This window comes from Heptranchias perlo, chromosome 17, assembly GCF_035084215.1.
Source record: "Heptranchias perlo isolate sHepPer1 chromosome 17, sHepPer1.hap1, whole genome shotgun sequence".
In the NCBI taxonomy this organism is placed as follows: domain Eukaryota; kingdom Metazoa; phylum Chordata; class Chondrichthyes; order Hexanchiformes; family Hexanchidae; genus Heptranchias; species Heptranchias perlo.
Genome location: NC_090341.1, coordinates 43,463,766 through 43,489,108, shown reverse-complemented (window position 1 = coordinate 43,489,108; position 25,343 = coordinate 43,463,766).

The following is a 25,343-nucleotide window of genomic DNA, read 5'->3' as shown; positions in this document are numbered from 1 at the left end:
CATTGTTAAAATGTTTCAAAAGTATTGCTAGACTGGGCAGAAACTGTTTTTTATGAATGTAAAACTCCTAAGGATTCAGTTAATTATCCTGAAACTATGCCCCCTAGTTTTAGACTCTCCCGCCAGGGGAAACAGCCTCTCAGCATCTACCCTGTCAAGCCTTCTAAGAATTTTATATGTTTCAATGAGATCATTTCTCATTCTTCTAAGTTCCAGAGAATATAGACCCATTCTACTCAATCACTCCTCATAGGACAACCCTCTCACCTCAGAAATCGATCTAGTGAACTTTCGTTCCCCTCTAAGGCGAGTATATCCTTCCTTAGGTAAGGAGACCAAAAAACACAGTACTCCAGGCGTGGTCTCAACAAAGCCCTGTACAATTGCAGCAAGACTTCCTTACTCTTATACTCCAGCCCCCTTGCAATAAAGACTAACATACCATTTGCTTTCCTAATTGCTTGCTGTACCTGCATGTTTACTTTTTGTGATTTGGGTCCAAGGACACCCAAATCCCTCTGAACACCAACATTTCTTAGTCTCTCACTTTTAAAAAAATATTCTGCTTTTCTATTCTTCCTACCAAAGTGGATAATTTCACATTTCCCCACATTATACTCCATCTGCCATCTTCTTGCCCCATCACTTAACCTGTCTCTATCCTTCTGTAGCCTCTTTGCATCCCCTTTCTCACCTAGCTTTTTGTATCATCAGCAAACTTGGATACATTACACTCGGTCCCCTCATCTAAGTCATTGATATAGATTGTAAATAGCTGAGGCCCAAACACTGATCCTTGCGGCACCCCACTGGTTAGAACCTGCCAACCCGAAAGTGACCCGTTTATTCCTACTCTCTGTTTTCTGTCCATCAACCGATCCTCAATCCATGCTAATGTACTGCCCCAATCCTATAAGCCCTAATCTTGTGTAATAACCTCTTGCATGGCACTTTATTGAATGCCTTTTGAAAATCCAAATATACTACATCCACTGGTTCCCCCTTTTCTACCCTGCTAGTTACATCCTCAAAAAACTCTAAAAGATTTGTCAAACACGATTTCCCTTTCATTAACCGTGTTGACTTTGCCTAATCATATAATGATTTTCTAAGTGCCCTGTTACCACATCCTTAGTAATAAATTCTAGCATTTTCCCACTACTGATGTCAGGCTAACTATTACAGATCCTTGCGGGACACCACTAGTCTCTTCCTTCCAATTCGAGTACATACCCCCATTATCCCTACTCTCTGTTTTCTACCGCCCTAACCATTCTCCTAACTGGGTCAATAATTTGCCTTCAATTCCATGAGCTTTAATTTTAGCTAACAGTCTTTTATGTGGAACCTTATTGAATGCCTTCTGGAAGTCCATATAAACTACATCGATAGACATTCCCCCGTCTACTACTTTAGCTACTTCCTCAAAAAATTCTATTAGATTTGTTAGACATGACCTACCCTTTATAAATCCATGTTGGCTCGCTCTAATCAGCTCAAGTTTCTCTAAGTGCTCAGTCGCACTGTCCTTCATTATAGATGCCAATAACTTTCCCACAACAGATGTTAGACCAACAGGTCTATAATTTCCTGGTTTCTCTCTCATACCTTCCTTAAATAATGGAGTTACATTTGCAGTTTTCCAATCTAAAGGGACAATTCCTGAATCGAGAGAGCTTTGGAAGATTATGGCTAAAGCATCTGCAATTTCCTCACCTTCCTTTAAAACCCCGGGGTGAAAACCATCAGGTCCTGGGGATTTGTCAGTCTCTAGTGTCATTATTTTTTCTAATATTGTTTTCTTGCTTACGTTAACTTTAGTGCGTTCCAGTCCTTGATTCATTATTAGTTTCCCTGGAATGTCAAGTTCTTTAAATTTTAAACTTTAAATTTTTAAGTTTCTGTCAGGCTTAAACAGAGACAAACAAGCAAGCTCTTTGTAGTTAGTTAATTGGTTAGCTAGGTTAAACTGGTTCCTGAAACAGTAGCAGAGCAGGGCTGATTCATCTGAGTCACAAACAGTAGAAATACAGGGGCCTGTGAGTGCAACCGGCACTGAGTGCAGCAGGCACAGAGTGATCGGCTTGAGAGTTTGGTAAGTGTGGGAGTTCGGTGAAGTGGAACTGCTTTTTTTTGCTTTTCCTAAATTTTTCCGCAGAGCAGCAGCGGACCTGAGCAGCAGAAGACAGAGAACAGGGATAAAAGCAGCAGCAGGCCTGCAACAAGAGAAAACTGCAGTGTGACATCACAGGTGAGGCAGCTAAGTGATTGGTGATGACTGTGAGCTACATTTTAAGTTAACATATAACTAAATTTTTAAAACTAAACTTAATTTAATTAATCTAATTAAACGAGGTAAATAATTTGATTAACACTAAATTGATTAATTAAATAAATAAAATAATGGGAGAACAGGAGATGTGTTGCTGCTGCAATTTGTGGGAGCTTGTGGACATCTGCAGTAAGTGTCTGCAGCTGGAGGAACTTCGACTCCGAGTTGAGGAGCTGGAGTCCGAGCTGCGGACTTTGCGAGACATCAGGGAGAAAGCTACCTGGACATTTTGCTCCAGGAGGCAGCCACACCCTTAGATTAAATACTTTAGAACTGATACGTGGTCAGGGACAGGAGGGTGTGACTGCGAGTGAGGCAGGTACGGGGAGCCAGAAGGTAGTATTGCAGGAGTCTCAGTCCCTGCGCTTGTCCAATAGATTTGAGGTTCTTGCAACCCTTGTGGACAAGTGCAGGGACTGCGGGGAGGACCAGCAATCTGATCACGGCACAGTGGTACAGGAAGCCGTTCAAGTGGGGGGAGTAAAAAGGAAGGTGGTTGTAGTAGGCGACAGTATAGTTAGGGGGATTGACACTGTTCTCTGCAGCCAGGAGAATGAGTCCCGAAGGCTATGTTGCCTGCCCGGTGCCAGGATTAAGGACATCTCCTCCGGGCTGGAGAAGAACTTGGAGTAGGAGGAGGAGGATCCAGTTGTCGTGGTCCATGTAGGTACCAACGACATAGGTAGGACGAAGAAAAAGGTTCTGCTGAGAGAGGTTGAGCAGCTAGGGACTAAATTAAAAAGCAGAGCCACAAAGGTAACAATCACTGGATTATTACCTGAGCCACGAGCAAATTGGCACAGGGTAAATAAGGTCAATTTCGAGTCATATAAAGTTGCCAGAAAAAGTAGCAAGCCTGAGGATTGGGAGCAGTTTAGAATTCAGCAAAAAAGGACCAAGAGATTGATTAAGAGGGGAAAAATAGAGTATGAGAGTAAACTTGCAAGGAACATAAAAGTGGACTGTAAAAGCTTCTACAAGTATGTAAAAAGAAAAAGATTAATGAAGACAAATGTAGGTCCCTTACACTCAGAAACGGGAGAATTCATAATGAGGAACAGGGAAATGGCAGAGCAATTAAACAAATATTTTGGTTCTGTCTTCACGGAAGAGGACACAAATAACTTCCCAGAAATGCTAGGGAACCAAGGGACCAGTGAGAAGGAGGAATTAAAGGAAATTAGTATTAGTAAAAAAATAATGCTGGAGAAATTAATGGGACTGAAAGTCGATAAATCCCCAGGGCCTGATAATCTGCATCCCAGAGTACTAAAAGAGGTAGCCATGGAAATAGTGGATGCATTAGTCGTCATCTTCCAAAATTCCATAGATTATGGAACAGTTCCTGCAGATTGGAGGGTGGCAAATGTAACCCCACTATTTAAAAAAGGAGGGAGAGAAAACAGGGTACTACAGAATGGTTAGCCTAACATCTGTAGTAGGGAAAATGCTAGTCTATTATAAAGGATGTGATAACAGGATTAGACAAAGTCAACATGGATTTATGAAAGGGAAATCATGGGCTTGATTTTCGCACCCGCTATCGGGTGCGTTCGTGGCGGGGGGGGGGGCTGTGAAAATCGGGGATTCCTGGGGCGAGTCAGGAGCCCGGCTCGAACCCGCCCCATTTCCGGGTTCCCCACTGATGTGCTCACATGCGCGCGCAGCCCCCGCATGTGGGACTCCCGCCAGCAATTAAAGCCGGCGGGGTGGCACTTAAAGTACTTGAACAGGTACTTCAGGTCGTTTACAGACCTGATTGACCTGTTATTTTAGCAGGGATGGGATTTTGCAACTGACCAGGACTGTTTCCCATACTGGGGGAAACACTCCCAGTTCAAATGGACATGTTGCAGCCATCAGCCTGTGGCAGCTGCAAAGGTCCATTTGACAGGTGGCGGGGGGAGACCCTCACTCATTGCAGGAGGCCACTCTGTCACTTTGGACAAAGTTTGGCCTCCACCACCCTCCTCCTAACAACAAAATTCACCAACTTGCACACTTACCCCGGTGGCCAGACACATGTGTCTACCTTGCGGACCCCCTCAGATGTATATGTTCCGGATGGGGACCGCCGTAGCTGCAGTCATGACCTCCTCGAATGGCGAACAGCATCACCAGCCTCGCCAGCCTCGCCGGCCAGGCCATCTACCTCTGACACGTGGAGCTCCACAACACAGTGCTGTGACACATCCACCTGCACAGCAGGAGGGAGGGCAACCGCAGAGAGAGATACATCGCAGAGGACACTACCCTCTCCACAGGATCCACAGACTGAGGCTCAGCTTCCTAGAACTCTCTGAGCAGCAGTGCACAGGGAGGCTCAGAGTCACTCGACATGTAGTCGTGGACATCTGCAGCCTCCTTCTTGCCAAGCTGCTCCCGGCTGGCCCGAGCACCATCTTCTTAACTGTTGCTGTCAAAGTCACCACTGCCCTCAACAACATCTCCTCCGCATCCTTCCAGGGTGCCACCGGGGACATCGCCGACGTCTCTCAGTCGTCTGCACAAAAGAGCCCTGCAAATACACCTACACCCACTCTGCAGTGACACAATGGGTGGCATCAGTTGCGGGTCTTCATTGTAATCCTCAGGAAAGGGCATTATTGCACAAACCAGACAAGATTCGCAAAGACATGGCAGCAGTGGTGCCAATATAATATGTAATGTGAGTTGATCAGAAATTAAATAGAAGTAAAAACCATGACAAACCCTCAAACACCCTTGTGCATCCCCTTCATGCTCACGACACGTTTGCCTTACACTTCCTACTGCACATATGTGATGCATGCCCTGTGGCTGCAGCACAGGTAGTGGCAGGTTGAGTGAGGCTGACTGTGAAAGAGATGCATGAGAGGGTGAGTATGAGATAGAACCATGAGATTGTATGAGGATTGGGTTGAGTGGTAGTGGTGGGATGAGTACAGGCGAGGTGAATAAGTGCAGGTAAGATGAGGATGAGATTTGAGTGGGTGTGAGGAGTGATGTGACTGAGTAGTGCTGGCTGTGCAGAAGGAGATGTGGGGTGGGGGCGGTGATGTGGCAGACAGAGTGTAGGGGAATGAGTAAGTGTACTCACTTTAGCTGACCTACTTAGGTCATTGCAGCGCCTCCTGCACTGTATGCAAGTGGGCGATATGTTGGTGGTGCAGGTGACCTCCTCTGCCACCTCAAGCCAGGCCTTCTTGGTGGCAGAGGCAGGCCACTTCCTCCCGCCCACCGGGGGGAAGATCTCTGTCCTCCCTCTCCTCCTCACCCCATCCAATAAGAGCTGGAGTGAGGCATCATTAACCTGGGAGCAGCCTACCCGCTGGGCTGCTCCATGCTGTAATTTTTCCTATTTCTTGCAGCATCAGTCATTGGAGGACTGCCCCTTTAAATAGGGCTCCTCCAGCTGACAGAGCTTACTGCGCATGCGCAGTCCACCCGCGGCGCAGCTCAGCAGCGGGGAATCCGGAAGAACAGGTAAGTGGATCCAATCAGCCTGCGATTGCGCGCGGGGCAGACTGATTTCACCGGGCGCGTTACCCACGTGCCCAATTGACCACCCGCCGCAAACCCGCCGCCCTGGTAATGTCAAGCCCCATGTTTGACAAACCTACTGGAGTTTTTTGAGGATGTAACTGGTAGAATAGATAAGGGAGAACCAGTGGATGTGGTTTATTTTGATTTTCATAAGGCCTTTGATAAAGTCCCACTTAAGAGGTTAGTGTGCAAAATTAAAGCACATGGGATTGGGGGTAATATACTGGCATGGATTGAAAATTGGTTAACAGACAGGAAACAGAGAGTAGGAATAAATGGATCTTTTTCAGGGTGGCAGGCGGTGACTAGCGGGGTAACACAGGGATCGTGCTTGGGCCCCAGCTATTCAGAATATATATCAATGATTTGGATGAAGGAACCAAATGTAATATTTCCAAGTTTGCTGACGACACAAAACTAGGTGAGATTGTGAGTTGTGAGGAGGATGCAAAGAGGCTTCAGGACGATTTAGACAAGTTGAGTGAGTGGGCAAATATATGGCAGATGCAGTCTAATATAGATAAATGTGAAGTTATCCACTTCGGAAGGAAAAACAGAAAGGCAGAGTATTATTTAAATGGTGCTAGATTGGGAAATGTTGATGTTCAAAGGGACCTGGGTGTCCTTACATGAGTCACTGAAAGCTAACATGCAGGTGCAACAAGCAATTAGGAAGGGAAATGGTATGTTGGCCTTTATTACAAGAGGATTTGAATACAGGATTAAAGATGTCTTACTGCAAATATATAGGGCCTTGGTGAGACCGAACCTGGAGTATTGTGTACAATTTTGGTCTCCTTACCTAAGAAAGGATATACTTGCCATAGAGGGAGTGCAACAAAGGGATTGTCGTATGACGAGAGATTGAGTAGACTAGGCCTGTATTCTCAAGAGTTTAGAAGAATGATCTCATTGAAACATACAAAATTCTTACAGGGCTCGACAGGGTAGATGCAGGGAGGATGTTTCCCCAGCTGGGAGTCTAGAACCAGGGGTCACAGTCTCAGAATAAGGGATAGGCTGTTTAGGACTGAGATTGGGAAAAATTTCTTCACTCAGAGGGTGGTGAATCTTTGGAATTCTCTACCCCAGAGAGCTGTGGAGGCTCAGTCATTGAGTACATTCAAAACAGAGAGTGATAGATTTCTAGATATTAAAGGCATCAAGGGATATGGGGATAGTGCAGGAAAATGGTGTTGAGGTAGAAGATCAACCATGATCTTATTGAATGGCGGAGCAGGCTCAAGGGGCCGAATGGCCTACTCCTGCTCCTATTTCTTATGTTCTTATGATTGTTCTGTGCAGCCAAGGCTACCCACGCTGCTGAGAGGATGCACGGAGAATGAGGAAGCCTGAAATGGGGCATGCTCTGCGCACGTCATTGGCAGCCTGCATCTCTTGAAGGTGCAAGTGCACATTTTAAATGGGACATGCACAGTCCACTCGGAGGAGGGAAAGATGGCTGAAAGGATGGTAGGACCGGCATGAGAGCGGGCCCTACGCTTTTGTTTTTTATTCATTCACAGGATGTGGGCATCACTGGCGAGGCCAGCATTTATTACCCACCCCTAATTGCCCTTGAGAAGGTGGTGGTGAGCCGCCTTCTTGAAACGCTGCAGTCCGTGTGGTGAAGGTTCTCCCACAGTGCTGTTAGGAAGGGAGTTCCAGGATTTTGACCCAGCGGCGATGAAGGAACGGCGATATATTTCCAAGTCGGGATGGTATGTGACTTGGAGGGGAACGTGCAGGTGGTGTTGTTCCTATGTGCCTGCTGCTCTTGTCCTTCTTGGTGGTAGAGGTCGCGGGTTTGGGAGGTGCTGTCGAAGAAGCCTTGGCGAGTTGCTGCAGTGCATCCTGTGGATGGTACACACTGCAGCCACAGTGCGCCGGTGGTGAAGGGAGTGAATGTTTAGGGTGGTGGATGGGGTACTAGTCAAGCGGGCTGCTTTGTCCTGGATGATGTCGAGCTTCTCGAGTGCTGTTGGAGCTGCACTCATCCAGGCAAGTGGAGAGTATTCCATCACACTCCTGACTTGTGCCTTGTAGATGGTGGAAAGGCTTTGGGGAGTCATGAGGTGAGTCACTCGCCGCAGAATACCCAGCCTCTGACCTGCTCTTGTAGCCACAGTATTTATATGGCTAGTCCAGTTAAGTTTCTGGTCAATGGTGACCCCCAGGATGTTGATGGTGGGGGATTCGGCGATGGTAATGCCATTGGGGAGGTGTTGTTGGAGATGGTCATTGCCTGGCACTTGTCTGGGGTGAATGTTACTTGCCACTTATCAGCCCAAGCCTGGATGTTGTCCAGGTATTGCGGCATGCGGGCACGGACTGCTTCATTATCTGAGGGGTTGCGAATGGAACTGAACACTGTGCAATCATCAGCGAACATCCCCATTTCTGACCTTATGATGGATGGAAAGTCCTTGATGAAGCAGCTGAAGATGGTTGGGCCTAGGACACTGCCCTGAGGAACTCCTGCAGCAATGCCCTGGGGCAAAGATGATTGGCCTCCATCAACCACTACCATCTTCCTTTGTGCTAGGTATGACTCCAACCACTGGAGAATTTTTCCCCTGATTCCCATTGACTTCAATTTTACGAGGGCTCCTTGGTGCCACACTCGGTCAAATGCTGCCTTGATGTCAAGGGCAGTCACTCTCACCTCACCTCTGGAATTCAGCCCTTTTGTCCATGTTTGGACCAAGGCTGTAATGAGGTCTGGAGCCGAGTGGTCCTGGCAGAACCCAAACTGAGCATCGGTGAGCAGGTTATTGGTGAGTAAGTGCCGCTTGATAGCACTGTCGATGACACCTTCCATCACTTTGCTGATGATTGAGAGTAGACTGATGGGGCGGTAATTGGCCGGATTGGATTTGTCCTGCTTTTTGTGGACAGGACATACCTGGGCAATTTTCCACATTGTCGGGTAGATGTCAGTATTGTAGCTGTACTGGAACAGCTTGGCTAGAGGCGCAGCTAGTTCTGGAGCACAAGTCTTCAGCACTACAGCCGGGATGTTGTCGGGGCCCATAGCCTTTGCTGTATCCAGTGCACCCAGCTGTTTTTTGATATCACGTGGAGTGAATCGAATTGGCTGAAGACTGGCTTCTGTGATGGTGGGGATTTCGGGAGGAGGCTGAGATGGATCATCTACTCGGCACTTCTGGCTGAAGATGGTTGCAAACGCTTCAGCCTTGTCTTTTGCACTCACATGTTGGACTCCGCCATCATTGAGGATGGGGATGTTTGCAGAGCCTCCTCCTCCCGTTAGTTGTTTAATTGTCCACCACCATTCACGACTGGATGTGGCAGGACTGCAGAGCTTTGATCTGCTCCGTTGGTTGTGGAATCGCTTAGCTCTGCCTATAGCATGTTGCTTCTGCTGGTTAGCATGCATGTAGTCCTGAGATGTAGCTTCACCAGGTTGGCACCTCATTTTTCGGTACGCCTGATGCTGCTCCTGGCATGCTCTTCTACACTCCTCATTGAACCAGAGGAATATGCCGGGCCATGAGGTTACAGATTGTGCTGGAATACAATTCTGCTGCTGCTGATGGCCCACAGCACCTCATGGAGGCCCAGTTTTGAGCTGCTTGATCTGTTCTGAATCTATCCCATTTAGCATGGTGGTAGTGCCACACAACACGTTGGATGGTGTCCTTGGTGTGAAGACGGGACTTTGTCTCCATGAGGACTGTGCAGTGGTCACTCCGACCAATACTGTCATGGACAGATGCATTTGCGACAGGTAGATTGGTGAGGACGAGGTCAAGTAGGTTTTTCCCTCGTGTTGGTTTGCTCACCGCCTGCCGCAGGCCCGGTCTGGCAGCTATGTCCTTCAGGACTCGGCCAGCTCGGTCAGTAGTGGTGCTTCCGAGCCACTCTTGGTGATGGACATTGAAGTCCCCCACCCAGAGTACATTCTATGCCCTTGCTACCCTCAGTGCTTCCTCCAAGTGGTGTTCAACATGGAGGAGGACTGATTCATCAGCTGAGGGAGGGCGGTAAGTGGTAATCAGCAGGAGGTTTCCTTGTCCATGTTTGACCTGATGCCATGAGATTTCATGGGGTCCAGAGTCAATGTTGAGGACTCCCAGGGCCACTCTCTCCTGACTGTATATCACTGTACCGCCACCTCTGGTCGGTCTGTCCTGCCAGTGGGACAGGACTTACCCAGGGATGGTGATGGAAGAGTCTGGGACATTGGCTGAAAGGTATGATTCTGTGATTATGGCTATGTCAGGCTGTTGCTTGACTATTCTGTGGGACAGCTCTCCCAATTTTGGCACAAGTCCCCAGATATTAGTGAGGAGGACTTTGCAGGGTCGACTGGGCTTGGTTTGCCTTTGTCGTGTCTGGTGCCTAGTGGTCCGATGCCGGGTGGTCCGTCCGGTTTTATTCTCATTGTTCCTTTTTCAGCGAGATTTTACAACTGAGTGGCTTGCTTGGCCATGATGCACTGGAGGCCCTGGTGGACGGGGTGCACAAAAGGAGGGCTAACATGTACCTGCAGGGTGGCAAGTTACCCTCCAGACTCTAGCTCCGCAGGCATTGGGAGGCTGTGGCCCAGGAAGTCAATGCCAGGAGCATTGCACCATGCAAGTGGGTGCAGTGCCAAAAGAAGTTCAACGATTTGACACGAATGGTCAAGATGAGTGAATGCAAGTGTCAAGTGTCAAATCCTACCAACTGCACCACTGCTCCAAGCATCACCCCCCGCCCCCGTCACCCACCCACCAACAAACACTGCCCATCCATACGCAATGCTGCACTTGGCATGCTGCATCTCACCCGCACATAGTACCACACTTGAAGGCTACACAACCACCACTCACAGGTCACACACACTGGCAGCTATTTGACCATGACAGGCATATCACCCAAATAATTTGGAGGATACTCACTGACACACTGCCCTCTGCTTTGCAGGAGAAGGTGGCGCATAACAGCCGACAGCAGTAGGGACCTGAGGGAGGAAAAGCAAGCCTACACGTCCTCACCCCTTAGGAGGAGACTTTACTTCAGAACATTGGCTGGGCCATCGCTGCAGCCGTGACCACATGCCATGCTGGAGGTCCCGATGAAGGGGGCCTCTGCATATCCAATGCTCCTTCTCATTTCCCACATCTCCCTGCTCCCACAATCTTTTCTGACCCATGTGCTGCAGATGCTGTCGGCACGCACGTCTTACTTGCTCCTCTCCCCGCTCCACAACTCAACCTGTTTCCCTTTGTCATTGCAGATACCCAAGAACATGTGGCGGTACCGTCCGAGGAGGAAGAGGTGGAGGAGGTGGAGGAGGGGGACACTGAAGGCACACCATCACTCGATCTGACACTTGCTTGCACCAGCTCAGAGACTGACACTGTGCGTCCTTTAGAGGTTAGGTTAGAGGAGGGATCTGCATGTGGTGAGACACCGAGCACAAGTGCGCAGGAGCCGGGGCTGGGGGAACAGATACCACAGATGCCAGTTCGCCGGAGTGTGATGTCACTCACTAATTCTGCTGCCGAGGAGCCAGATGAGGACTTTGATGGGCCAGGATAAAGAAGACGGCTGATGGGCGTACACCACCAAATGCTTGGGGCACTGGAAAACCTGCCAGAAAGCCTGCGCACAATGAGAAGGGGCATGGAGGAGTCCAGCTCCAACTTGGCACAGGGCTTTGCGCAGAGCTTGGAGCCCATCCTTTCCAACATGGAACGGGTGGTCACCTCCATCAGCACACCTGTGGAACCCACAATGATGCAGCACCAGATGGCTGATGTCGCGGCTTCCATTGCAGCTCAGACAAAGTCATCAAAGGTCTGCAAGCTACAGTTACTGCTCAGACTGCTGCAATGGAAGCTCAGATTGCTGCTATCCCAGCACTCCAGCAATCCGTTCTCCAGCTGATCAGCAGGAGTGCTGAGGCGCCGTCCCGGGAGAGTGGCAGTGACGCCATGGTAGTTGGACCTGCTGTCTTCTCTCAGGACAATAGCATTCCTGCTCCCACCCCTGCCACTCCACCAGTGCCCTTGTAATTGCCTATCAGCCTGCCAGGCCAGACTGCTGCAGCCTATGCTGAGATGGTGCAGTCTGAAGTTGGGCCCTCCTTTCCCAGTGCTGCTCGAGCTCGTCCTCCACGGCCATCTGCACACTCCTCCATTGAAGGCCAGCAGCTTTCCATCACCTCTGCTCCAGCCGCTGGGGATGCACCTCGTAGGAGCACTAGGAAAGGTAAAGGCACACAAACAACAAGGCAATACACAAGGGTGAATAGTTCTGTTCTGTTTCCATAATTTGATTTGTTAATTGATAAATGTGACTTTGAATTTGCATTTGGTGGTGGTTTTTATTTGTGCGATGAGCTGAGGGGGAAACCAACGTGTAATCAGATGGAGGGCGATTTGATGGTCATATGGGAGCAGACAGGTGGGGAGTGTAGGAGTGTTGGTGAGTTGGGGGATATAGTTGACATCATTGATAGTGGGCACAGATCAGGCGAGCATGCAGAGCCCTTGCAGACAAGACGTGTTTTCCCAGTTGCACCCTTGCGTCTTCCTCCACTTCCTCCTCCGGCTCCTCTCCCTCCTCCTGCTCCTCCACCTCTGGCTCAGGTTCTTCTCTGATCATTGGTGACAAGGGCTGGTCCCTCATGATGGCGAGGTTGTACAGTATGCAGCATACCACCACAAATCTTCCCACCTGCTCAGCGGAGTACTGCAGGGCTCCTCCACAATGGTCCAGGCAGCGGAAGTGTTGTTTGAGGAGGCCTATGGTGTGCTCCACGATTTTGCATGTGGCAGCATGACTCTCACTGTACGCCTACTGTGCACATGTGCGTGGGTTCCTGACCGGAGTCACGTGCCACGGCGTGAGGGGATCGCCCTTGTCGCCCAATAGCCAGCCTTTGACTTGCCAAGCCGGGTGAGAGATTGCTGGCACGTTGAACTGCCACATAACAAAGCCATTGTGACTGCTCCCAGGGTAGTGGGCATCGACCTCCATGATACGATGTGTGTGGTCGCGCATCAGCTGCACGTTCAGGGAGTGGAAGCCCTTTCGATTGACGAAGACGGCTGAGTTGATGTGTGGGGCACGCAGGGCAATATGCGTACAGTCAATGGCACCCTGCACCATGGGGAAGCCAGCATTGCGAGTGAATCCCCGTGCTCACTTGTTCTGCTTGTCTCTGTCAAGAGGGAAGGTGATGAACCTGTTCCTCATCTCGTACAGTGCGACTGTGACCTCCCTTATGCAGCAGTGCACTGCACACTGCGAGATGTTGCACATATCACCAGCAGAGGCCTGAAATGATCCTGAGCCATAGAAGTTCAGCGCCATGGTTACCTTGACAGCCACAGGCTAAGCTGTCCTTGCCCTGCTCTGAGGCTGCAGCCGTGGCCGCACCAGTTGATAGATCTCAGTCATGGCCTCCTTGGTGAACCCCAGCCATCGGATGCAATGCTTCTCGCTCACGTTGAGGTAAGAGAATTGGTCTCAGAAGGCCCTGACTGGATACGGCCTCCTGCTCAGTGCCCTGCGCCTCCTCCTCCTCCTCCTCCTCCTCCTCCTCCTCCCTCTCCTTGCAGCTTGACCTGCTGTGTCTGGCCTCTCTGCATGCTCCCAGTTGTGCTCAATGCCCAGCGGGAGCCCAAGCAGACCACCCATGGTTGCCAGGAATGTTGTTCAATAACGGTTGTAACTTTCCGAACCATAAGGCAGTACCTGCCAAACCACTCTTAAATGTATTGTAGCAACTCTCAGGGAGCTTCAAAGAACACTTCCTATTCCACCAGCAGTCAGAAGCAATAATCCAACAATTAACCTGCAACACTGCATGGTCCCTTTAAATAGCACTGGTGGGAGGGTCCTCCAGGCATGTTCAGGTGTGTGTGGTTAAGACTGTGTGTTGAGTTGAGTGTCAGACACCATTTTGGGACTTATCACTTTAAATCAGCATTGCACACTGTACGCATTTTCTCTCTACTTTACATGCTGCCGGTGTTTGGTATTTCTGCATGCGCTAATACCTATACCAAGATGGCATCCAGAACACGTCACGCTGGAAACGTGTGTGCACAGCCAAGACGCCATCTTGGCACTTCGGGAAGCCGTGTAGTGCCGAAACAACGGGCGCTACACGGCCCAATTTCTAGCCCGAAATGTTTTGCAAGGACAGGAGTTGTATTATTTGTAAGCAATAACAAAGTAGCCCTAGAAAGGGTGAATGTAGCACCAGAAAATTATACGGTTGAAACAAAACACATAGAATTGAGCAGTGATAAGGTTGGCAAATTATTAAGTAGTAATTGCTATAGACCTTCAGTACCAGCTGAATAGGCTTTCAGGCAAATAGGAAGACACTGAAAAATTCATGGAATACATCTTCCCAGGGCTTGAATGTACAGAATCCAGGGATAACCAGAATGGAAGAGTAAGAAGTACAAACTCACTGAAACAGTCAGGGATTGTTTTCTCGCACAGCATTTGAGGCAGACTACTACTAGAGGCTGTTGGATTTGGCAGTTAGCAATCCACAAGAGCTAGTTAATAACTGGGGGGGCGAAGAGTGTTGGTGAGCACCTAGGATATAATGATAATTGTGTGGTCAGATTTTATATTGTTGTCAAGGCTAAGTCCACAAACAAAAAGGTGGTAAAAGAAATTTATATAGTGCCTTTCATGACCCCAAGATGTCCCAAAATGCCTCACAGCCAATGAAGTACCATAAGATTTTGGAAAAGCAGATATTGATGGAAAAAATCTTAATGAAAATTAATTTGGAAATGATACTTAAAAATAAACAGAGAGAAAAATTTATAATGTATTTAAGACTGTTATATGGGATGGGGAAAGAAAGTATATGCTGCTTAAAATATATAGCAAGACCTAGAGCACAGTGGGTTAATAATGAGGTTAGAAGAAACATGCAAAACAAGCAAAAATGCTTTAAAAGAAACAAGGAAACAAAAAAAGCAAAGGCTTGGATACATACAAAAAGTAAAAGCTAAAGAAAGTATTTCAAAAAGAATGAGAAAAATAGAGACAACTAGCAAAAGGTACCAATAGAGGTGGAACCAATGAAAGTTTACAGCTATGTTAATAGTAGAAGGAAGGTCAAAGACCAAGTGGGTCCATTAAAGCATCAATTGGGTAAAACTATCACGGGTTATGGAGAGAAGGCAGATACGAGAATGGATTCTTCACATCCATTTGCAAAAAGGAGGACAGTAGACAAATTCCATTCTTTGTAGGTGGGGCTAAACAATTCATAACACATGTAGAAATTAGTAAAGAATGAGTAATGAAGGAATTGGAAGGGTTAAATGTCCAAAAAGCTCGTGGGCCAGATGGAAATTCTCGAAGAATTAACAAAAATTAGTGATGATTTGATTGATGTTTTTCAGAGTTCCATAAATATTGGATTAGTTCCTAAGGATAGTAAGTGTAGTTCCAACATTCAAAAATGAGCTAGGCACTACAACAACAATAACTTGCATTTATATAGCACCTTTAACATAGTAAAACATCTCAAGATGCTTCACAGGATCAAAATCAGCCAAAGATTGACACCAAGCCAAAGAAGAAGACATTAGGACAGATAACCAAAACCTTGGTCAAAGAGGAAGCTTTTAAGTAGAGTCTTAAAGGAGGGGAGAGAGGTGGAGAGGTGAAGAGGTTTGGGGAGGAAATTCCAGAACCTAGGGCCTAGGTGGCTGTCGGCACAGCCGCCAACGGTAGGCGAAAGAAGTGGAGGATGCGCAAGAGGCCAGGGTTGGGTAACGCAGAGTTCTCAGAGGGTAATCGGGCTGGAGGAGGTTACAGAGATAGGGAAGGGTGAGGCCATGGAGGGATTTGAACATGAGGATTAGAATTTTAAATTTGAGATGTTAACCTAGTCATTACAGGTCAGTTAGACTAACATCCATATACGGGGAAGATGCTTGAGGGCATTCTATGGGATGCTATAAATGAGCACCTAAAAAGTCAGCATGGTTTTAGAAGTAATAGGTCATGCCTTCAAATCTACTGTAATTCTTTGACAATGTAACTAAGGATGCATTTACACTACAGGTTTAGCATCAGTGCAAAAATGATTTCAATAAGTGTAAATCCGGAGTCAGGGACTGACCTGGAGAGGGAAGTCTCACACCACTTAAGTGTGACAGCACAGGGGGGTGATTTTCAATGTCACCGCCTGGCCCGTAACTTGGCCGAGTGGATTGCTCGCCCAATTTCAATGGAACAAAAATCAGGCAGATTCTACAACGGGCGAGTGATCCGCTCCACCAGATTACCGACCAGGAAGTTGGAAATTATCCCCCATGGCGTGTAAATCCAGTGTGGTGTCAAACTTGGTTTGCAAAGTGCTCAGGGGACTGTTGGACCTTAATTTAAATGTTTAGAGTGCAGAGATTCTCCCCTTCCTGCCCTGCAAACATATAAATTTCTAACTTTTGAGAGACAACCTTGTAGATGCTTGCATCCAGGGTGTCTGCACAACTCTCTTCTAAACAGGACAGTTCCAGTTTCAGTCAGACAGGAGCCAAAAAAATGTAAACAGGGTTCTGCTTGGTAGGAGCCTGAATTAGAACTAAAAGCAGCTGCAGTGTAAATGCATCGTAAGTTAGTGGATGAGGGTAATCCAGTAGATGTAGTTTACTTTGATTTTCAACAAGGCATTTGACAAAGTATCTTTGAGTGATCCCGTAGAAAAACACTGGGTTGCCCCAGTGTCATGCACCCCAATAAACTAACATAGTGCCACCATAATTTTTTTTTTGACACAAACAATAAACACCCAAATCATTTGAATTAAATAAAGAATACAGTTGTCCTGATCCACTATGTACACCAGTTTTGACAAAATAAGACTATTGGGAAAGGTTAAGGCTCAAAGAATTCTTAACGAATTGTTCAGGTGGTTTGAGATTTAGTTTAGCAACAGAAAACATAAGTGCAAAATGCTCTGCTGGGAATCAGTAACCAATGGCTTTCTACTGGGATATGTTGGGAAACAGGTGACCAATGGCTTTCTACTGGTATCTGCTGTGGTATCCCTGCTGTTTACAATATTTCTGAATATGTCATAGTAAAGTTGAATCTGCTGATAACATGAACTGTTTGAGGCAGGTAATGTATTGAATAGGCTTTTCGAAACAATAATCCGGGACAAAATTAACAGTCACTTGGACAAGTGTGGATTAATTAAGGAAAGCCAGCATGGATTTGTTAAAGGCAAATTGTGTTTAACTAACTTGATTGAGTTTTTTGATGAGGTAACAAAGAGGGTTGATGAGGGCAATGCAATTGATGTTGTGTATCTGGACTTCGAAAAGGCGTTTGATAAAGTACCACATAATAGGCTTGTCAGCAAACTTGAAGCCCATGGAATAAAAGGGGCAGTGGCAGCATGGATACAAAATTGGCTAGGTGACAGGAAATAGAGAGTAGTGGTGAACGGTTGTTTTTCGGACTGGAGAAAGATACACACTGGTGTTTCCCGGGGTCGGTACTGGGACCACTGCTTTTCTTGATATATATATTAATGACTTGGACTTGGGTGTACAGGGCACAATTTCAAAATTTGCAGACGACACAAAACTTGAAGTGTATTGAACAATGAGAAGGATAGTGATAGACTTGAAGAGGACATAGACAGGCTGGTGGAATGGGTGGACACGTGGCAGATGACATTTAACGCAGAGAAGTGCAAAGTGATACATTTTGGTAGGAAGAACAAGCAGAAGCAATATAAACTAAATGGTACAATTCTAAAGGGGGTGCAGGAATACAGAAACCTGGGGGTATATGTGCACAGGTCATTGAAGGTGGCAGGACAGGTTGAGAAAGTGGTTAAAAAAAGCAAACAGGATCCTAGCTTTATAAATAGAGGCATAGAGTACAAAAGCAAGGATGTTATGATGAACCTTTATAAAACACTGTTTCGGCCACAACTGGAGTATTGTGTCCGATTCTGGGCATCGCACTTTAGGGAGGAGGTGAAGGCCTTAGAGAGAGTGCAGAAAAGATTTACTAGAATGGTTCCAGGGATGAGGGACTTAATTTACATGGATAGACTGGAGAAGCTGGGGTTGTTCTCCTTAGAGCAGAGACGGTTGAGAGGAGATTTAATAGAGGTGTTCAAAATCATGGGGAGTCTACCTGGACAGAGTAGATAGAGAGAAACTGTTACCATTGGTGGAAGTGTAGAGAACCAGAGGACACAGATTTAAGGTGATTGGTAATAGAACCAAAGGCGACATGAGGAAAAACTTTTTTTACGCAGCGAGTGGTTATGATCTGGAGTGCATTGCCTGAAAGGGTGGTGGAGGCGGATTCAATCGTGGCTTTCAAAAGGGAATTGGATAAATATTTTAGAGGAAAAAATTTGCAGGGCTATGGGGAAAGAGCAGGGCCGGGGTAAGAGTGGGACTGGCTGGATTGCTCTTGCAGAGGGTTGGCACAGGCTCGACAAGCTGAATGGTCTTCTTCTATGTTGTAACCATTCTACGATAAGGTGAAAACACATCTGTACCGCATACCTCCTTTTCCACTCGGACCTGCTAGTAGAACGGAATTATCCATAAATGCACCTCCTTCCCCTTTAATGGTGACATCACTAAGCTGGGTCAAACAGGAATCGCTCTCTTTTATTGACAATTGAAATGGGCCAGCTCATTCTCATCAGCAACTTAATAAACATATTAAAGAAGAAATAAAAGTCTGACCCATTAATTTTTTTTTCTTTTTTCCATTAATTTTTTTCTGACTTTAGGTTTCACTTCAATCCCCTATAACTGAAGTGCACGTGATCTTCTGGAAGGTTCTGGATCTATTCCTTAATGTGAAGGAGGAGGTGGGGCTTTGGGTTGAGGTGGTGGCGGGTGTGGTCAGTTGTGTCTACCTGAGGTGAGTTGATGAGAATGTGTTCGGTCTCCGTGTTTTAGTCACTTTCTTTTCCCCAGCAGAGTTCTTGACTCCATTTCTCTTCTAAACCAAGATTGGTAGTTGCCGAACATCACTTCGGACACGCTTGTTGCCAAAGCTCCCCTTCGTTTTTTTTAGAAGAAAACTTTTATTTCGCGTATATTTTTCCAAAGTGCCCGAGAAATAAGAGTCCCTTGGTGGAAATTATTCCGTCGCGTGTCGGTAAATTCTAACGCAAAGTTTTTTTTTGTTGAACAGTTGTATAATAACTTCTTGCGGTTTTGAGATATTCCAATTGTTTTAGTGCTGAATGTTGGTAAACATTTCCAAAAGACTTCCTCTAAGTGTACCGATAAGAAACTTTGAATGTAAGCATAGAACTAGAGATGAGAATAACATTAACCAGTCTTAAATTCAAAACATCGCTTCTTCCTCTGCCCCGCATCCCCTTTTTACAATGATGACTACATGTTGAATCAATCCCTAGCTAAAGCAGTAAATGCTGTGTTCATACCATGCAAAAAAAGATGGATGAATGTCCGGTTAAGAATAAAATTGTTTTGAGTAAAGGTGAAGATAGCCAGAAACTATTTGGAAGATTACTTCTTTATTCCTGGAACCTTGAAAATGACATGTCATGAAAGACAATTGGTGAAGAATGATTAATGAAAGCAGTTTTGCTTGACTTAACTTTTTTGGATGTTTTATCAAAACTCCCCTCAGGAGGTTAAAAAGGTTTTGAAGAGGCTATGGTAAAATCAATTGTGCAACCGCAACATGAAGAAAATGACATTTTCTTCTCCCTTGCCCAATGTTCCTAAGACTTAATCAGTATTGAACATTGTTCAGTGTCAGCTGTGACTCAGTTGGTAGCACTCTTGCCGCTGAGTCAAAAGGTTGTGGGTTCAAGTAACACTCCAGAGACTTGAACACAAAATCTAGGCTGATGCTCCAGTGTAGTATTGAGGAAGATGTTAAAATGAGGCCCTGTCTGCCCTTTCAGGTGGATGTAAAAGATCCCACGGCACTATTTTGAAGAAGAGCAGGGGAGTTATCCCTGGTGTCCTGGCCAATATTTATCCCTGAACCAACATCACTAAAAAACAGATTATCTTGTCATTATCAAATTGTTGTTTGTGGGACCTTGCTGTGTGCAAATTGGCTGCTGTGTTGCCTACATTACAAAGGTGACTACACTTCAAAAAATACTTCACTGGCTATAAAGTGCTATAGGATGTCTTGAGATCATGAAAGTGCTATATAAATGCAAGTCTTTATTGTTTACTGATTTTTGGGATCAATTTCTGAATATTGTATGGTTTTTTCCTAAGGGTGTAGAAATTACTGATTTAATGGGAGCTCACATGAACCAGTTGTGGAATTCCTGGAACTTGAAATGTAATGACGTTAAATTCTGGTTCTTACGCTGAGCACATCTGTCAGTTCTTGAACTCTCAAGATGAAAGGTCTACAGTGGGTCATGGATTTGAAAATGCAACTGTTGTCTTGCTGATTATGGGAGGACACTGAAATCAATTCTGCACCTCCATAACATTCCCTTGAGGGCAGACAGTCTTGACTGTTTATCATTGCATCATGGGGGTAGGCTGGTAGAAAAGGAGAGTTTGGTGGTCCATTTCACTTTATTGCCAAAAGTAGCCGTGAAGTCGATTTCCAAGAAGTAAAACATTGTAAATAGTAACTTTATAAAATTTGCGCAGTTGGAATGTGCATCCTGTGCTGTAGAAAACATCCCTCAAGATAAATGCCATAGTTTCTACATCACTGTGAGCTGCAGCTGGAATTAAGAGAGCTTCTTCCTGAAATGTTTCGTTCAATGTATATGCACTATTGGTTGACTGCGATCATTGGTTAGCATCAAGGTTGCTTCAATGAATTGTCTTTTTTTTTAATACCAGTGTTTATAGGATCATGGACGAAACCCTGAAGCTGGTGTCAGCAGGAGATTGTATCCAGATCTGGAATTTGCTGCTGTTCTCCCCAGAGGTACACTTTAACCCCCACACCTCTGAGCATGAAGTGTCTTCCCTTTGCTGGAGCTCCAATAATATCCTTCAGCATAAGTACTAACTGTGTTATGGCAATAAGAAAGAGCTGACTGAGAACTGTTACAATGAAGTGAACTCAGAATACAGTTTAAGAACAAAACTGTAGAGTATGTGGTCTTTGGGATTCTTCATTTTCAGTTTTTATTAAGTTTCTTACAGATGTTTTTACAAAATTCCTAACAATCAGGAGGAAGATTCAGTGTTACAAAATATCTATAGAAGTTTTTTCACTTTTTTTACTAATTTAAATGTCTAATTCATGGAAATGTTTTTGAAGGTATACTGGAGTTTGGATCAGAAAATGTCAGCATCCAAGCTGCACATGCAACTGAAAGAGACACAGAACCAAATCCAGTGAAGCTGTCAAATTGTGAATTTATTTTTGGGACATTGCAAAGTTTGGTCTGAGTTTTCAGATGAGTAATTTAAAAACAGAATTTAAAAATAGTGCTAGTTGACAGGAAGAAGCTGGTTTGTGAGGCCCTTCATAGTTGAGTAGCCTATTGACACTCGCTGCGTAAGCCCACACATGAAAGATGATTGGGTGAGGCTACTGGCTGATGAAACCAAGAGCCAGTCCCTTCACCATAGGAGGGGAGAAGGGATGTTTTGTAGAAGGGGAGAGAAGAAAAATATTACCCATACAGAAAGTTGTGCATTGTGATATAGTGGCTTTGCTTCTTGTCCTCACAGAAGTGAAATTCTTGAGCAGCTGCCAGTGTCTGGTAAAGCATGTCCTTGCCTGCATAAAAATGTATTTTCCTATAGTGCGGAACAACTAGCTTAGGAAAAAGGGCAAGCCAAATGCTGGGGGAAATAGCAAAGTCCTAACCTAACCTCCTCGTGATTCAGTTGGCCCTGAAAGAGCCTTGTCCACAGTAGAATGATTTATTGGTCACCTTTTTGGATAGGAGTTTACACAGTTAAAACAGAACCTTTTTTTTATAGGACTGGTGTTTCTGTATAATTGTTTTCATGTGTAGTAAATCCTCTAGTATCTTGTCTTGGACTGTAATTAATTGAAAAAAGGTAGTGTCACAATTCTCTGGGATAAGCCCACAATAAGCAGCACCATCTTTGAAAGCAGTGTGATGATGTGGCATGTGTGAAACAGTTTGAAAGTTTTGCCATTAATTTTCTAATGCCATCTAAGTTTTCCAGAATAGAAATTTTGATAGTGAGCAGCAAGGTGACTTTCTTCCAAGTGGGAGTTGTAATAAAATAAATACATTTATAGATATTCCCTTAGTTTCAGAATGTAACTTTAAATGTTCCCTTAATCAATATCTTGCACTATTATTAGGCAACTGGTTTGATCCACGTTGCACCAGCCAACAGTGTGGGAAATGGAGTTAGAACCATAGCAGTTCACAGCACAGAAGGAGGGCATTCAGCCTGTCGTTTTAGTTCTTTGCTAGAGCCAATCCAAAATTGTTGCTCTGTTTGCATTCCATAGCCCTGTATTATCTTCTGCTTCACATTTTTCCACTCTTCACTTAAAAGATGTGTTGGTCTCTGCCTCAACTACTTCCTACAATAAAGCATCCCATAATCTTAACTCTGTAAAGAAATTTCTCCTGATCCCTCTCTTCACTCTTACCATTTTAAGTTGATGACCCCTCAACACTATCTTTCCAACCATAGGAAATAGTCTTTTCTTGTTCACGTATCATTTTTAAAAATCTCTTAACTTTACACTTAGTCTCTTCTGATGGAAATAGTTCCAGTAAGTCCCTCCTCGTATAACTAATTTCTCATCCTGTTATGAGCTTAACTTAATTAAGTTATTCCTTTTTCATTCAGTCACCTGATTAAAATGAACCCTGAAACAATAAGAATGCCAAGAGTCAAAAATTCTGCTAGCATGTAACTTTTTTAGGACAGTAATACAGAAAATAAAGTAGACGGACAGCATGTTTGTGTTATGGGCGTTAATGCTGTAATACCTGATTCTTGCCATGGGGTGGTACTAGTGTTACCTTCTATATTGAAATATTGTGCTGTACCATACTGTCTTGGATTCAGCTCTGCAGGAACCAGGAAATATAGCCTTCTGCTCCATTTGTGCACAGCGGTAGACATAGAAATAATGTAACATTTCAATTGTTAGTGTTGCCTTGTGACAAGAATTGTACTGCAGCAATTTATTGATGTGTAGTTTGCTCAGAGAAATAAACAGGGGATCAAAAAGTGAAGGGGAATTAGTAAAAATATATGGTGAAGGGGGAACCTGACAACAATGGGAGTGGGGTGGGGGGGTGGTGGGATTGTTGATGAGGGAAGCTGTAGTTGGATAATAATGAAAGGGATGGGCTTTTTTTCTTGAGTATCAGGACCCTTGACTCGAAGTCAGGACCAGTGACATCCATTGTATACTACTAACGGATCCCCAACTCAGAAATGGCCAACAGCATTGACGTTTCACAAGAGAAATGGATTTAATTGTGGAATGTGCTTCCCATGTAACTGATTTATTCAATCAAATCCATGTTTACTACATGAGATTTGTCATTGTAAAACCAGTGGTCTTTGCAATTAGTTCTGACCATAGAATACTTTTGATGGTACTTGCTGATAACTTCCATTGGGATTCTCCTGATCTCCCACTGTAACTTCGGAACCCTGGGAAAATGGCTGTTTACCTAATTTCTTTGGAGTTTCCACTGAAGAATTTACTTGCTATAACTATTTCCAATGTGATTGATTTTGTGGTGGGGGGTGGGGTGGAAAAGAGAGGTGAGCTTACTCTGATTACACTAGAGTTTCAGTAAATGAGTATACCAAATTTTCATGCTATACCTACAGCATCAGTGGAAAAAGCCGCAGCAGTAGTTATAAATCGTGTGCCTCCAAATCTCCACCTGGAGAGAATAATTTGAGCTGTTTTAAATAGTGAAATAGTAGGGATTATAGATGTCACTGGTAGTGGGAGGAACAACTTTAGGTGATGGATTGAGTGTCACACAGGAGGTGTACTAGCTCAACATTAAAGCATATTTGCACAAGTTTCCCCCCCCCCCCCCCAATGTATCCATGCACTAGATAAGCTTAGTGACAATGGATTGGAACAAAAGGTAAATATGGACAGCATTAGTCCCTGACTAAGAAACGGATATCTTGCTGCACAGCAGATGTGGTGAAGCAGCTGTCTAGTTGACTGTTGCTTGAGCATGTCTGTTCCACACAAACTGCTTGAGATGAAGGCTGTGGATACATAGGTACTTTGAGCTCCTCCATGTTTGTGATTGAGATATCACACCTCAAGCCTAATAGTCACACATGCATATCATTCAGACATAAGAATTTTAAACAATCCCAGGTACAGAGAATCTTCAAGTAGATCCTACTTGACTTTTTTTTAAAAGAAGCCAGTCCGACCTCTTTAATTGGCCTGAGAATTTGCTTAAGAAGAATTGGCCTCCAATTGAGCCGTTACATCTTGTGGCCTTCATGGGACACGGTAAGTTACTCATAGCTGCATTTTAGCCATGGAATAATACATTGTGCATTGCATGGTATGCTTCTGTCCCAAGACATTGTATCCTCAAACATGCAATGAGCAAACCCACAGGAGATCTACTAGTATTTGGTTTAAAAATTAGTCAGAGTTCAGTATTCACGTTCCTACTGGAATACAGCCTTCAAATTAAAAGACCGTATTTCTTGCACTACAGCTGCTGAACTTTATTAAGAAGTGTGCATGTGCCCGCATGCTAATGTTTAATCAACGTGCTGCCAGATTTTTGTCCAGGCATCAGAGAAAATTGTATGTTACAAAATATTGAATTAATTCGACTGAAAGTAGAAGTTATCTTCCCTTAACCAAACTTCAAAATTGGGACTGGATGTGATCCCAGATGTCTGCAAGACAAAGGCAGGTTCTTTAATCTGTGGATGAGTCGGGTTGTGAAAGTTTGTTTTTAGGCGTTAATCAAATTGTTCCTCGGAAGGTCTTTGATATGTGAACTCCAGCACCTGCTCAACAGTAAAAGGTGCGGTTTCAATTGTTGGCAAGGGTTCAAGTATTTTGAGGCTATGGACCAACATGTGTTTTAAATGGTTGAACCATCAAGGGAGCATTGTTGCAAGAGGAGTTCAGGTTATGCATCTTTCAAAGGCATTAGTACATACGTGGGAACTGGCGAATGTGTTTTCAATGCCATCACATGCCAAAAGCAAATTGACTGAAGGAGGGTCTGCCTTTACGTTAGAGTAAGGATACTTAATATAATGGTCTGTCCTGTGATTTTCAGTTGCTTGCTTTATACTACATAGAATGATACAGTGCAGAAGGAGGCCATTTGGCCGATCCTGCGTGTGCCAGCTCTTTGAAAGAGTCCCACTCCCCCAGCCTTTTTATCCAGAGCCTTGCACGTTTTTTCCCATTCAAGTATTTATCCAGTTCCTTTTTGAAAGTTATTAGTGAATCTGCTTCCACCATCTTTTTAGGCCGTGCATTCCAAATCATCAAAACTCGCTGCTTAAACAAATTTCTCATC